The sequence below is a fragment of the Leptodactylus fuscus genome, unplaced genomic scaffold (genome assembly GCF_031893055.1).
Source record: "Leptodactylus fuscus isolate aLepFus1 unplaced genomic scaffold, aLepFus1.hap2 HAP2_SCAFFOLD_872, whole genome shotgun sequence".
Classification (NCBI taxonomy): Eukaryota; Metazoa; Chordata; class Amphibia; order Anura; family Leptodactylidae; genus Leptodactylus; species Leptodactylus fuscus.
In genome coordinates, this window is record NW_027440918.1 from 39,892 (window position 1) to 52,557 (window position 12,666).

At 53.4% G+C, this 12,666-nt stretch overlaps 1 long non-coding RNA gene across 1 annotated transcript; it reads right to left on the reverse strand.

Moving 5' to 3' along the window:
• Positions 1–2,720: 2,720 nt before the first annotated feature.
• Positions 2,721–11,793, reverse strand: LOC142188924 (uncharacterized). Its single transcript, XR_012713183.1, has 3 exons — positions 11,577–11,793; positions 3,268–3,429; positions 2,721–2,838 (listed from the first exon to the last, which is right to left on the reverse strand). It is a non-coding gene; the product is annotated as an uncharacterized LOC142188924 (long non-coding RNA).
• Positions 11,794–12,666: the final 873 nt, after the last annotated feature.

The window sequence follows — 12,666 nt, forward strand, 5'->3', positions numbered from 1 at the left end:
TAGTTATATTCTTGTATATAGGAGGTAGTATTATAGTAGTTATATTCTTGTACATAGGAGGTAGTATTATAGTAGTTATATTCTTGTACATAGGAGTAGTATTATAGTAGTTATATTCTTGTACATAGGAGTAGTATTATAGTAGTTATATTCTTGTACATAGGAGGTAGTATTATAGTAGTTATATTCTTGTACATAGGAACAGTATTACAGTAGTTATATTCTTGTACATAGGAGTAGTATTATAGTAGTTATATTCTTGTACATAGGAGGTAGTATTATAGTAGTTATAGTATTATAGTAGTTATATTCTTGTACATAGGAGTAGTATTATAGTAGTTATATTCTTGTACATAGGAGTAGTATTATAGTAGCTATATTCTTGTATATAGCAGTAGTATTATAGTAGTTATATTCTTATACATAGGAGCAGTATTATAGTAGTTATATTCTTGTACATAAGAGTAGTATTATAGTAGTTATATTCTTGTATATAGGAGGTAGTATTATAGTAGTTATATTCTTGTACATAGGAGGTAGTATTATAGTAGTTATATTCTTGTACATAGGAGTAGTATTATAGTAGTTATATTCTTGTACATAGGAGTAGTATTATAGTAGTTATATTCTTGTACATAGGAGGTAGTATTATAGTAGTTATATTCTTGTACATAGGAACAGTATTACAGTAGTTATATTCTTGTACATAGGAGTAGTATTATAGTAGTTATATTCTTGTACATAGGAGGTAGTATTATAGTAGTTATAGTATTATAGTAGTTATATTCTTGTACATAGGAGTAGTATTATAGTAGTTATATTCTTGTACATAGGAGTAGTATTATAGTAGCTATATTCTTGTATATAGCAGTAGTATTATAGTAGTTATATTCTTATACATAGGAGCAGTATTATAGTAGTTATATTCTTGTACATAAGAGTAGTATTATAGTAGTTATATTCTTGTACATAGGAGGTAGTATTATAGTAGTTATCTTCTTGTACATAGGAGTAGTATTATAGTAGCTATATTCTTGTATATAGCAGTAGTATTATAGTAGTTATATTCTTGTACATAGGAGCAGTATTATAGTAGTTATATTCTTGTACATAGGAGTAGTATTATAGTAGTTATATTCTTGTATATAGGAGTAGTATTATAGTAGTTATATTCTTGTACATAGGAGTAGTATTATAGTAGTTATATTCTTGTACATAGGAGTAGTATTATAGTAGTTATATTCTTGTACATAGGAGGTAGTATTATAGTAGTTATAGTATTATAGTAGTTATATTCTTGTACATAGGAGTAGTATTATAGTAGTTATATTCTTGTACATAGGAGTAGTATTATAGTAGCTATATTCTTGTATATAGCAGTAGTATTATAGTAGTTATATTCTTATACATAGGAGCAGTATTATAGTAGTTATATTCTTGTACATAAGAGTAGTATTATAGTAGTTATATTCTTGTATATAGGAGGTAGTATTATAGTAGTTATATTCTTGTACATAGGAGGTAGTATTATAGTAGTTATATTCTTGTACATAGGAGTAGTATTATAGTAGTTATATTCTTGTACATAGGAGGTAGTATTATAGTAGTTATATTCTTGTACATAGGAACAGTATTACAGTAGTTATATTCTTGTACATAGGAGTAGTATTATAGTAGTTATATTCTTGTACATAGGAGGTAGTATTATAGTAGTTATAGTATTATAGTAGTTATATTCTTGTACATAGGAGTAGTATTATAGTAGTTATATTCTTGTACATAGGAGTAGTATTATAGTAGCTATATTCTTGTATATAGCAGTAGTATTATAGTAGTTATATTCTTATACATAGGAGCAGTATTATAGTAGTTATATTCTTGTACATAAGAGTAGTATTATAGTAGTTATATTCTTGTACATAGGAGGTAGTATTATAGTAGTTATCTTCTTGTACATAGGAGTAGTATTATAGTAGCTATATTCTTGTATATAGCAGTAGTATTATAGTAGTTATATTCTTGTACATAGGAGCAGTATTATAGTAGTTATATTCTTGTACATAGGAGTAGTATTATAGTAGTTATATTCTTGTATATAGGAGTAGTATTATAGTAGTTATATTCTTGTACATAGGAGTAGTATTATAGTAGTTATATTCTTGTACATAGGAGTAGTATTATAGTAGTTATATTCTTATACATAGGAGTAGTATTATAGTAGTTATATTCTTGTACATAGGAGTAGTATTATAGTAGTTATATTCTTGTACATAGGAGCAGTATTATAGTAGTTATATTCTTGTATATAGCAGTAGTATTATAGTAGTTATATTCTTGTATATAGCAGTAGTATTATAGTAGTTATATTCTTATACATAGGAGCAGTATTATAGTAGTTATAGTCTTGTACATAGGAGCAGTAATATAGTAGTTATATTCTTGTACATAGGAGCAGTATTATAGTAGTTATATTCTTGTACATAAGAGTAGTATTATAGTAGTTATATTCTTGTACATAGGAGGTAGTATTATAGTAGCTATATTCTTGTACATAGGAGCAGTATTATAGTAGTTATATTCTTGTACATAGGAGTAGTATTATAGTAGTTATATTCTTGTACATAGGAGCAGTATTATAGTAGGTATACTCTTGTAGATAGGGGTAGTAGTATTACAGTAGGTCGGTGAGTGATCTTACGTTATTATCTATACAAACCATGGAGTGTAATAATCTGGTGTGGTTGATAAGTCCTGGGTCCCGTAGGGTCAGTTCTTCGTAGCCCATCTTTATGATGACTGTGCTGTTGTACCAATATTTGATTGTGTTTCGGTCTAGAGCTGAATATAAGAATAGATTTAGTTCTCTCATTATAGCAGTTATATGAGGCCTCACATTGTGGGAAATGCAGGTTTTTTTGTTCCAGATTTTGCTGCAGCTTCTTGACCCCGGAGAGGATTGAGCAGAAGGAGAAGAATAAGAACTTTCTCTATATTTCCCATTCTGCGCTTTGGCTCATTTGTCTAATATAATCTGGGTTCTGCATTGTGGGGCTCAGCCTTACGGGGGTCTCTACAATTGTTGATGTGTCCTTAGATGATCAGATCTGCTGCGGTGTTAGTGTTATGTGTTGGGCATCTTGTTAGAGACTTAGTGTTATGTAAGAAGTCACACAAGCTCACCAGTATGGGGGGTAGGGGGGGTATGTGAGACGCCCCCAGCACTATGGGGTCAGATATTTACCGTAATTAGATTAGACAGACACTGACCTGGAGGAGCCGGAGAGGAACAGAAAGATCCATTGGAGGACATGCAGCATTTCTTCAGTCCGGGGCAGTCATAGTCACGTGTACACTTGGGTCCGGGCTCCTCGTCTTCTGGATCAGGACAGATTCCGGGTCTCGAGGCACACGTATGGGATCTTTCTAGAGCTGAATTATACACAATGTCAGACTATCAGATTCACACAGTAATGTCATATTCTTACATAGGGTTTCCTGCAGTAATATCTGATCACAGAATAAGTAGTGTCTGATCACAGGGACCCCAAACCCCCCGATTATGAGACCTGGGTCCCATGTTCTCCATTCGCCTGGTGCATAGGTTGTGAGTGTGGGCGGCACTCCATTCACTCTCTATGGGCCAGTGTCCCCCACAGTATAATGTCCCCAGGTCCTATACATTATAATACCCCAGGCCACATAGTATGGGGTCCGGGGAGGTCTGTATGACTCTCAGTACTTACCTGTCCTAGGACTCCATATGCGGGGCAGCGGTCATAGCTGGGGCCTGTGGGGCAGCAGTAGTAGCTGGGGCCTGCGGGGCAGCGGACGTAGCTGGGGCCTGCGGGGCAGCGGTCATAGCTGGGGCCTGCGGGGCAGCAGTAGTAGCTGGGGCCTGCGGGGCAGCGGTCGTAGCTGGGGCCTGCGGGGCAGCGGTCGTAGCTGGGGCCTGCGGGGCAGCGGTAGTAGCTGGGGCCTGCGGGGCAGCGGTCGTAGCTGGGGCCTGCGGGGCAGCGGTCATAGCTGGGGCCTGCGGGGCAGTGGTCGTAGTTTGGGCCTGCGGGGCAGCGGTCGTAGCTGGGGCCTGCGGGGCAGCGGACGTAGCTGGGGCCTGCGGGGCAGCGGTCATAGCTGGGGCCTGCGGGGCAGCGGTCGTAGCTGGGGCCTGCGGGGCAGCGGTCGTAGCTGGAGCCTGCGGGGCAGTGGTCGTAGTTTGGGCCTGAGGGGCAGCGGTCATAGCTGGGGCCTGCGGGGCAGCGGTCATAGCTGGGGCCTGCGGGGCAGCGGTCGTAGCTGGGGCCTGCGGGGCAGCGGTAGTAGCTGGGGCCTGCGGGGCAGCGGTCGTAGCTGGGGCCTGCGGGGCAGTGGTCGTAGTTTGGGCCTGAGGGGCAGCGGTCGTAGCTGGGGCCTGCGGGGCAGCGGTAGTAGCTGGGGCCTGCGGGGCAGCGGTCGTAGCTGGGGCCTGCGGGGCAGTGGTCGTAGTTTGGGCCTGCGGGGCAGCGGTCGTAGCTGGGGCCTGCGGGGCAGCGGACGTAGCTGGGGCCTGCGGGGCAGCGGTCGTAGCTGGGGCCTGCGGGGCAGCGGTCGTAGCTGGGGCCTGCGGGGCAGCGGTCGTAGCTGGGGCCTGCGGGGCAGCGGTCGTAGCTGGAGCCTGCGGGGCAGTGGTCGTAGTTTGGGCCTGAGGGGCAGCGGTCATAGCTGGGGCCTGCGGGGCAGCGGTCATAGCTGGGGCCTGCGGGGCAGCGGTCGTAGCTGGGGCCTGCGGGGCAGCGGTAGTAGCTGGGGCCTGCGGGGCAGCGGTCGTAGCTGGGGCCTGCGGGGTGCGGGGGCAGTGGTCGTAGTTTGGGCCTGAGGGGCAGCGGTCGTAGCTGGGGCCTGCGGGAGGCAGCGGTAGTAGCTGGGGCCTGCGGGGCAGTGGTCGTTAGTTTGGGCCTGAGGGGCAGCGGACGTAGCTGGGGCCATGCGGGGCAGCGGACGTAGCTGGGGCCTGCGGGGCAGTGGTCGTAGTTTGGGCCTGAGGGGCAGCGGACGTAGCTGGGGCCTGCGGGGCAGCGGTAGTAGCTGGGGCCTGCGGGGCAGCGGTCGTAGCTGGGGGCCTGCGGGGGCAGCGGTAGTAGCTGGGGGCCTGCGGGGCAGCGGTCGTAGCTGGGGCCTGCGGGGCAGCGGTCGTAGCTGGGGCATGCGGGGCAGCGGACGTAGCTGGGGCCTGCGGGGGCAGCGGTCCGTAGCTGGGGGCCTTGCGGGGGCAGCGGTCGTAGCTGGGGCCTGCGGGGGCAGCGGTCGTAGCTGGAGCCTGCGGGGGCAGGCGGGTCGTAGCTGGGGCCTGCGGGGCAGCGGTCGTAGCTGGGGCCTGCGGGGCAGCGGTCGTAGTTGGGGCATGCGGGGGCAGCGGTAGTAGCTGGGGCCTGCGGGGCAGCGGTCGTAGTTGGGGGCCTGCGGGGCAGCGGGTCGTAGCTGGGGCCTGCGGGGCAGCGGTAGTAGCTGGGGCCTGCGGGGCAGCGGACGTAGCTGGGGCCTGCGGGGCAGCGGTCGTAGCTGGAGCCTGCGGGGGCAGCGGTCGTAGCTGGGGCCTGTGGGGCAGCGGTCGTAGCTGGGGCCTGTGGGGCAGCGGTCGTAGTTGGGGGCCTGCGGTGGCAGCGGTCGTAGCTGGGGGCCTGTGGGGCAGCGGTCGTAGTTGGGGCCCTGCGGGGCAGCGGTAGTAGCTGGGGCCTGCGGGGGCAGCGGGTCGTTAGCTGGGGCCTGAGGGGCAGCGGTCGTAGCTGGGGCCTGCGGGGCAGCGGTCGTAGCTGGGGCCTGCGGGGCAGCGGTAGTAGCTGGGGCCTGCGGGGGCAGCGGACGTAGTTGGGGGCCTGCGGGGCAGCGGTCGTAGTTGGGGCCTGCGGGGCAGCGGACGTAGTTGGGGCCTGCGGGGCAGCGGTCATAGCTGGGGCCTGCGGGGCAGCGGTCGTAGCTGGGGCCTGCGGGGCAGCGGTCGTAGCTGGGGCCCTGCGGGGCAGCGGTCGTAGCTGGGGCCTGCGGGGCAGCGGTCGTAGTTGGGGCATTGCGGGGGCAGCGGTAGTAGCTGGGGCCTGCGGGGGCAGCGGTCGTAGTTGGGGCCTGCGGGGCAGCGGTCATAGCTGGGGCCTGCGGGGCAGCGGTCGTAGCTGGGGCCTGCGGGGCAGCGGTAGTAGCTCGGGCCTGCGGGGCAGCGGTCGTAGCTGGGGCCTGCGGAGGCAGTGGTCGTAGTTTGGGCCTGAGGGGCAGCGGTCGTAGCTGGGGCCTGCGGGGCAGTGGTCGTAGTTTGGGCCTGAGGGGCAGCGGTCGTAGCTGGGGCCTGCGGGGCAGCGGTAGTAGCTGGGGCCTGCGGGGGCAGCGGTCGTAGCTGGGGCCTGCGGGGCAGTGGTCGTAGTTTGGGCCTGCGGGGCAGCGGTCATAGCTGGGGCCTGCGGGGCAGCGGTCGTAGCTGGGGCCTGCGGGGCAGCGGTAGTAGCTGGGGCCTGCGGGGCAGCGGTCGTAGCTGGGGCCTGCGGGGCAGTGGTCGTAGTTTGGGCCTGAGGGGCAGCGGTCGTAGCTGGGGCCTGCGGGGGCAGCGGTAGTAGCTGGGGCCTGCGGGGCAGCGGTCGTAGCTGGGGCCTGCGGGGCAGTGGTCGTAGTTTGGGCCTGAGGGGCAGCGGACGTAGCTGGGGGCCTGCGGGGCAGCGGACGTAGCTGGGGCCCTGCGGGGCAGGGGTCGTAGTTTGGGCCTGAGGGGCAGCGGACGTAGCTGGGGCCTGCGGGGCAGCGGGTAGTAGCTGGGGCCTGCGGGGCAGCGGTCGTAGCTGGGGCCTGCGGGGCAGGGGTCGTAGTTTGGGCCTGAGGGGCAGCGGACGTAGCTGGGGCCTGCGGGGCAGCGGTCGTAGCTGGGGCCTGCGGGGCAGCGGTCGTAGCTGGAGCCTGCGGGGGCAGCGGTCGTAGCTGGGGCCTGCGGGGCAGCGGTCGTAGCTGGGGCCTGCGGGGCCAGCGGTCGTAGTTGGGGCATGCGGGGCAGCGGTAGTAGCTGGGGGCCTGCGGGGGCAGCGGTCGTAGTTGGGGCCTGCGGGGCAGCGGTCGTAGCTGGGGCCTGCGGGGCAGCGGTAGTAGCTGTGGGCCTGCGGGGCAGCGGACGTAGCTGGTGGCCTGCGGGGCAGCGGTCGTTAGCTGGAGCCTGCGGGGCAGCGGTCGTAGCTGGGGCCTGTGGGGCAGCGGGTCGTAGCTGGGGGCCTGTGGGGCAGCGGACGTAGTTGGGGGCCTGTGGGGGCAGCGGTCGTAGTTGGGGCCTGCGGGGCAGCGGACGTAGCTGGGGCCTGCGGGGCAGCGGTCGTAGTTGGGGCCTGCGGGGGCAGCGGACGTAGTTGGGGCCTGCGGGGCAGCGGTCGTAGTTGGGGCCTGCGGGGCAGCGGTAGTAGCTGGGGCCTGCGGGGCAGCGGACGTAGCTGGGGCCTGCGGGGCAGCGGTCGTAGTTGGGGGCCTGCGGGGCAGCGGTCGTAGCTGGGGCCTGCGGGGCAGCGGTAGTAGCTGGGGCCTGTGGGGCAGCGGTCGTAGTTGGGGGCCTGCGGCGGCAGCGGACGTAGCTGGGGTCTGCGGGGCAGCGGTCGTAGTTGGGGCCTGCGGGGCAGCGGACGTAGTTGGGGCCTGTGGGGCAGCGGTCGTAGTTGGGGCCTGCGGGGCAGCGGTAGTAGCTGGGGCCTGCGGGGCAGCGGACGTAGCTGGGGGCCTGCGGGGGCAGCGGTCGTAGTTGGGGCCTGCGGGGCAGCGGTAGTAGCTGGGGCCTGCGGGGCAGCGGACGTAGCTGGGGCCTGCGGGGCAGCGGTCGTAGCTGGAGCCTGCGGGGCAGCGGTCGTAGCTGGGGCCTGCGGGGCAGCGGTCGTAGCTGGGGCCTGCGGGGCAGCGGTCGTAGCTGGGGCATGCGGGGGCAGCGGTAGTAGCTGGGGCCTGCGGGGCAGCGGTCGTAGTTGGGGGCCTGCGGGGCAGCGGTCGTAGCTGGGGCCTGCGGGGTCAGCGGTAGTAGCTGGGGCCTGCGGGGCAGCGGACGTAGCTGGGTGCCTGCGGGGCAGCGGTCGTAGCTGGAGCCTGCGGGGCAGCGGTCGTAGCTGGGGCCTGTGGGGGCAGCGGTCGTAGCTGGGGCCTGTGGGGCAGCGGTAGTAGCTGGGGCCTGTGGGGCAGCGGTCGTAGTTGGGGCCTGCGGGGCAGCGGACGTAGCTGGGGCCTGCGGGGCAGCGGTCGTAGTTGGGGCCTGCGGGGGCAGCGGACGTAGTTGGGGCCTGTGGGGCAGCGGTCGTAGTTGGGGGCCTGCGGGGCAGCGGTAGTAGCTGGGGCCTGCGGGGCAGCGGACGTAGCTGGGGCCTGCGGGGCAGCGGTCGTAGTTGGGGCCTGCGGGGCAGCGGTCGTAGCTGGGGCCTGCGGGGCAGCGGTAGTAGCTGGGGCCTGTGGGGCAGCGGTCGTAGTTGGGGGCCTGCGGGGCAGCGGACGTAGCTGGGGGCCTGCGGGGCAGCGGTCGTAGTTGGGGCCTGCGGGGCAGCGGACGTAGTTGGGGCCTGTGGGGCAGCGGTCGTAGTTGGGGCCTGCGGGGCAGCGGTAGTAGCTGGGTCCTGCGGGGCAGCGGACGTAGCTGGGGCCTGCGGGGCAGCGGTCGTAGTTGGGGCCTGCGGGGCAGCGGTAGTAGCTGGGGCCTGCGGGGCAGCGGACGTAGCTGGGGCCTGCGGGGCAGCGGACGTAGCTGGGGCCTGCGGGGCAGCGGTCGTAGTTGGGGCCTGCGGGGCAGCGGTAGTAGCTGGGGCCTGCGGGGCAGCGGTCGTAGTTGGGGCCTGCGGGGCAGCGGTAGTAGCTGGGGCCTGCGGGGCAGCGGTAGTAGCTGGGGCCTGCGGGGCAGCGGTCGTAGTTGGGGCCTGCGGGGCAGCGGACGTAGTTGGGGCCTGCGGGGCAGCGGTCGTAGTTGGGGCCTGCGGGGCAGCGGTAGTAGCTGGGGCCTGCGGGCAGCGGACGTAGCTGGGGCCTGCGGAGCAGCGGTCGTAGTTGGGGCCTGCGGGGCAGCGGTAGTAGCTGGGGCCTGCGGGGCAGCGGTCGTAGTTGGGGCCTGCGGGGCAGCGGTCGTAGTTGGGGCCTGCGGGGCAGCGGACGTAGCTGGGGGCCTGCGGGGCAGCGGTCGTAGTTGGGGCCTGCGGGGCAGCGGTCGTAGTTGGGGCCTGCGGGGCAGCGGTCGTAGTTGGGGCCTGCGGGGCAGGTGAGAAGATCAAATAATCAACAGGGAAGGAAGCAAGATGGCCACAGACAGAACGCCATCTTACTAAGGGACCAGGACTGTCAAAGCAAAGCGTGTCTTCCCCGAGTTTGGTGGTTTCCTCCCACACTCTATAGGACACTCCATAGGACACTCCATAGGACACTCCATAGGACACTCTATAGGACACTCTATAGGACACTCCATAGGACACTCCATAGGACACTCTATAGGACACTCTATAGGACACTCCATAGGACACTCTATAGGACACTCCATAGGACACTCCATAGGACACTCTATAGGACACTCCATAGGACACTCTATAGGACACTCCATAGGACACTCCATAGGACACTCCATAGGACACTCTATAGGACACTCCATAGGGACACTCTATAGGACACTCTATAGGACACTCCATAGGACACTCCATAGGACACTCTATAGGACACTCCATAGGACACTCCATAGGACACTCTATAGGACACTCCATAGGACACTCTATAGGACACTCCATAGGACACTCCATAGGACACTCCATAGGACACTCTATAGGACACTCTATAGGACACTCCATAGGACACTCCATAGGACACTCCATAGGGACACTCCATAGGACACTCTATAGGACACTCTATAGGACACTCCATAGGACACTCTATAGGACACTCCATAGGACACTCTATAGGACACTCTATAGGGACACTCTATAGGACACTCCATAGGACATTCTATAGGACACTCCATAGGACACTCTATAGACTATAGGATACTCTATAGGACACTCCATAGGACACTCTATAGGACACTCTATAGGACACTCTATAGGACACTCCATAGGACACTCCATAGGACACTCCATAGGACACTCCATAGGACACTCCATAGACTCCATAGACGTCCTGACAGGGACTGTAGACTGAGTCCTATATGGGACGGTCACTGACTATGTCTAGAGATGAGCGAATCGAAGCTGACGAAGTGGAATACGATCTGAATTTCAGGAAATATTCAATGGATAATGAATCACATTTTTTAATAAAATCACATGTCAGGAGAAGGGGCAGGAACTCTGGGAACGCGGCGTCACCCACAATGCCAATCGGCAGCCGCCCCGGTGAGGTCACAGCCCTACCAGCGGCCATTTTAGGTGCAGTCATTTCACATCGCTCTTACTGCAGGGACGGAAAACAGAAGTTCAGAGAAAGAGGATTGTATAGGGGAAGTATATGGGGGAATGATACAGGGGCAGAACAGGGGACATATGGGGGGGGTGGGGGCAGGTGGGGTAATAGGAACAATCTGACTACTGACTGACATTATACTGTATTGTGTGACTACGAGGCGCAGTGTCCTACACCACTATATATACAACTATACTGTACTATACTGTCACGGAGCGAAGGTATACGTCTTCCTCCGGATGGTCTTTTGAATCAACACGGACGCAAGAGGTCGGGAGACAACAGCAATTTATTGTAATCCACAAAGTTAGTAGCCGGCGGCGGTCACATCAACCGTAATAACAATAAGTCCACAGAAGTCACAATCCAATGATAGCTTTGGTTCCTTGGTCCTGTAACTAAGTCCTGGCTCTCTGCAGAGCTGTGCACAGGCCGGCTAACACATACTAACTGCTAGCTATATACTATATACTAAACTGTTACTTCCTATACCTGGGGGTGGGGAGGGCTGAGTCACAGATCCTTCCCCCCTCACCTATACCAAGGAGAGCAGACTCCCTGTCTACTATGGACAATGCACCATCCAACATCTTCTTGGAGACACTGATCAGATTATCTCCACCCATTGTCCTCACTAGTTAGAGGTATTTGCATACAATGTGCTAACACACTAGACCCGAATCAGCCAACTACACACTGATGTATATAACAGGTTAGAGAATACATTCCACATGAAATATATATTACACATTGCCTATAGTATAGACTAGTATAGTATAGTACAGACCTGTGACACCGCTATATAGTATATAGTACTCATGGTGTACACCCGCTATATAGTATAGACTCTAACATCCTGTGACACTTCTTAGGGCCAGTTCACACGGAGTTAACAGGCGCACATTCTGGCATGTAGACACAAGTCAATGGGTCATTACAGGCACAAGATTACGCGCGTTGTACGCCTGTACGAGCCATTGAAATGAATGTGATTCTGTTTTGAGTGCTCACATTCTGATACGTGTATACATGCCCAAATCTCCGCCCGTTAACTCCGTGTGAACTGGCCCTAACTCTGCTAATAGATGAGGATTCCTCTGATTGTAAAGTGATAGTCAGTGACTAACATGAAATGGCTGATACCAGGGAGCAATGGATGACACAGCGTCACTTACCCGGAGCGCAGTAATGTCCCACCGGCTCGTAGCCCTCACAGCAATGTCTGACCACAGAGGTCTCTGCTACGTATATTGTGCGGTATTCGGTTCTGTATTCCGTCTTGGTGCACGACTTCCATGGAATCCAGGACATGCACCAGCTCGGTTGCTCCCGCGGCTTCTGAAACGCCACAACCTTGGAGACATTCGCTACGATTGTGCGGTTACAGACGTGGTAACTCCAAGAAGGAATCAAGTCACCTGAAAGGACAGAAACCGCGCAGAAGTCATGGAAGTGCTGTCATATATATATATATATATAGCGCAAAGGTGTAGGTACAGTATATATATAGTGCAAAGGTGTATGTACAGTATATATACAGTGTGTAAAGGTGTAGGTACAGTATATATACAGTGTGTAAAGGTGTATGTGTGTATGTACAGTGTGTAAAGGTGTATGTACAGTATATATACAGTGTGTAAAGGTGTATGTACAGTATATATACAGTGTGCAAAGGTGTATGTACAGTATATATACAGTGTGTAAAGGTGTATGTACAGTATATATACAGTGTGTAAAGGTGTATGTACAGTATATATACAGTGTGTAAAGGTGTATGTACAGTATATATACAGTGCGTAAAGGTGTATGTACAGTATATATACAGTGTGTAAAGGTGTAGGTACAGTATATATACAGTGTGTAAAGGTGTATGTACAGTATATATACAGTGTGTAAAGGTGTATGTGTGTATGTACAGTGTGTAAAGGTGTATGTACAGTATATATACAGTGGAAAAGGTGTTGTGTGTATGTACAGTATATATACAGTGTGTAAAGGTGTATGTACAGTATATATACAGTGGAAAAGGTGTGTGTATGTACAGTATATATACAGTGTGTAAAGGTGTATGTACAGTATATATACAGTGTGTAAAGGTGTATGTACAGTATATATACAGTGTGTAAAGGTGTATGTGTATATATGTATAAACAGTGTGTAAAGGTGTATGTACATTATATATACAGTGCGTAAAGGTGTATGTACAGTATATATACAGTGTTTAAAGGTGTATGTGTATATACAGTGTGTAAAGGTGTATGTACA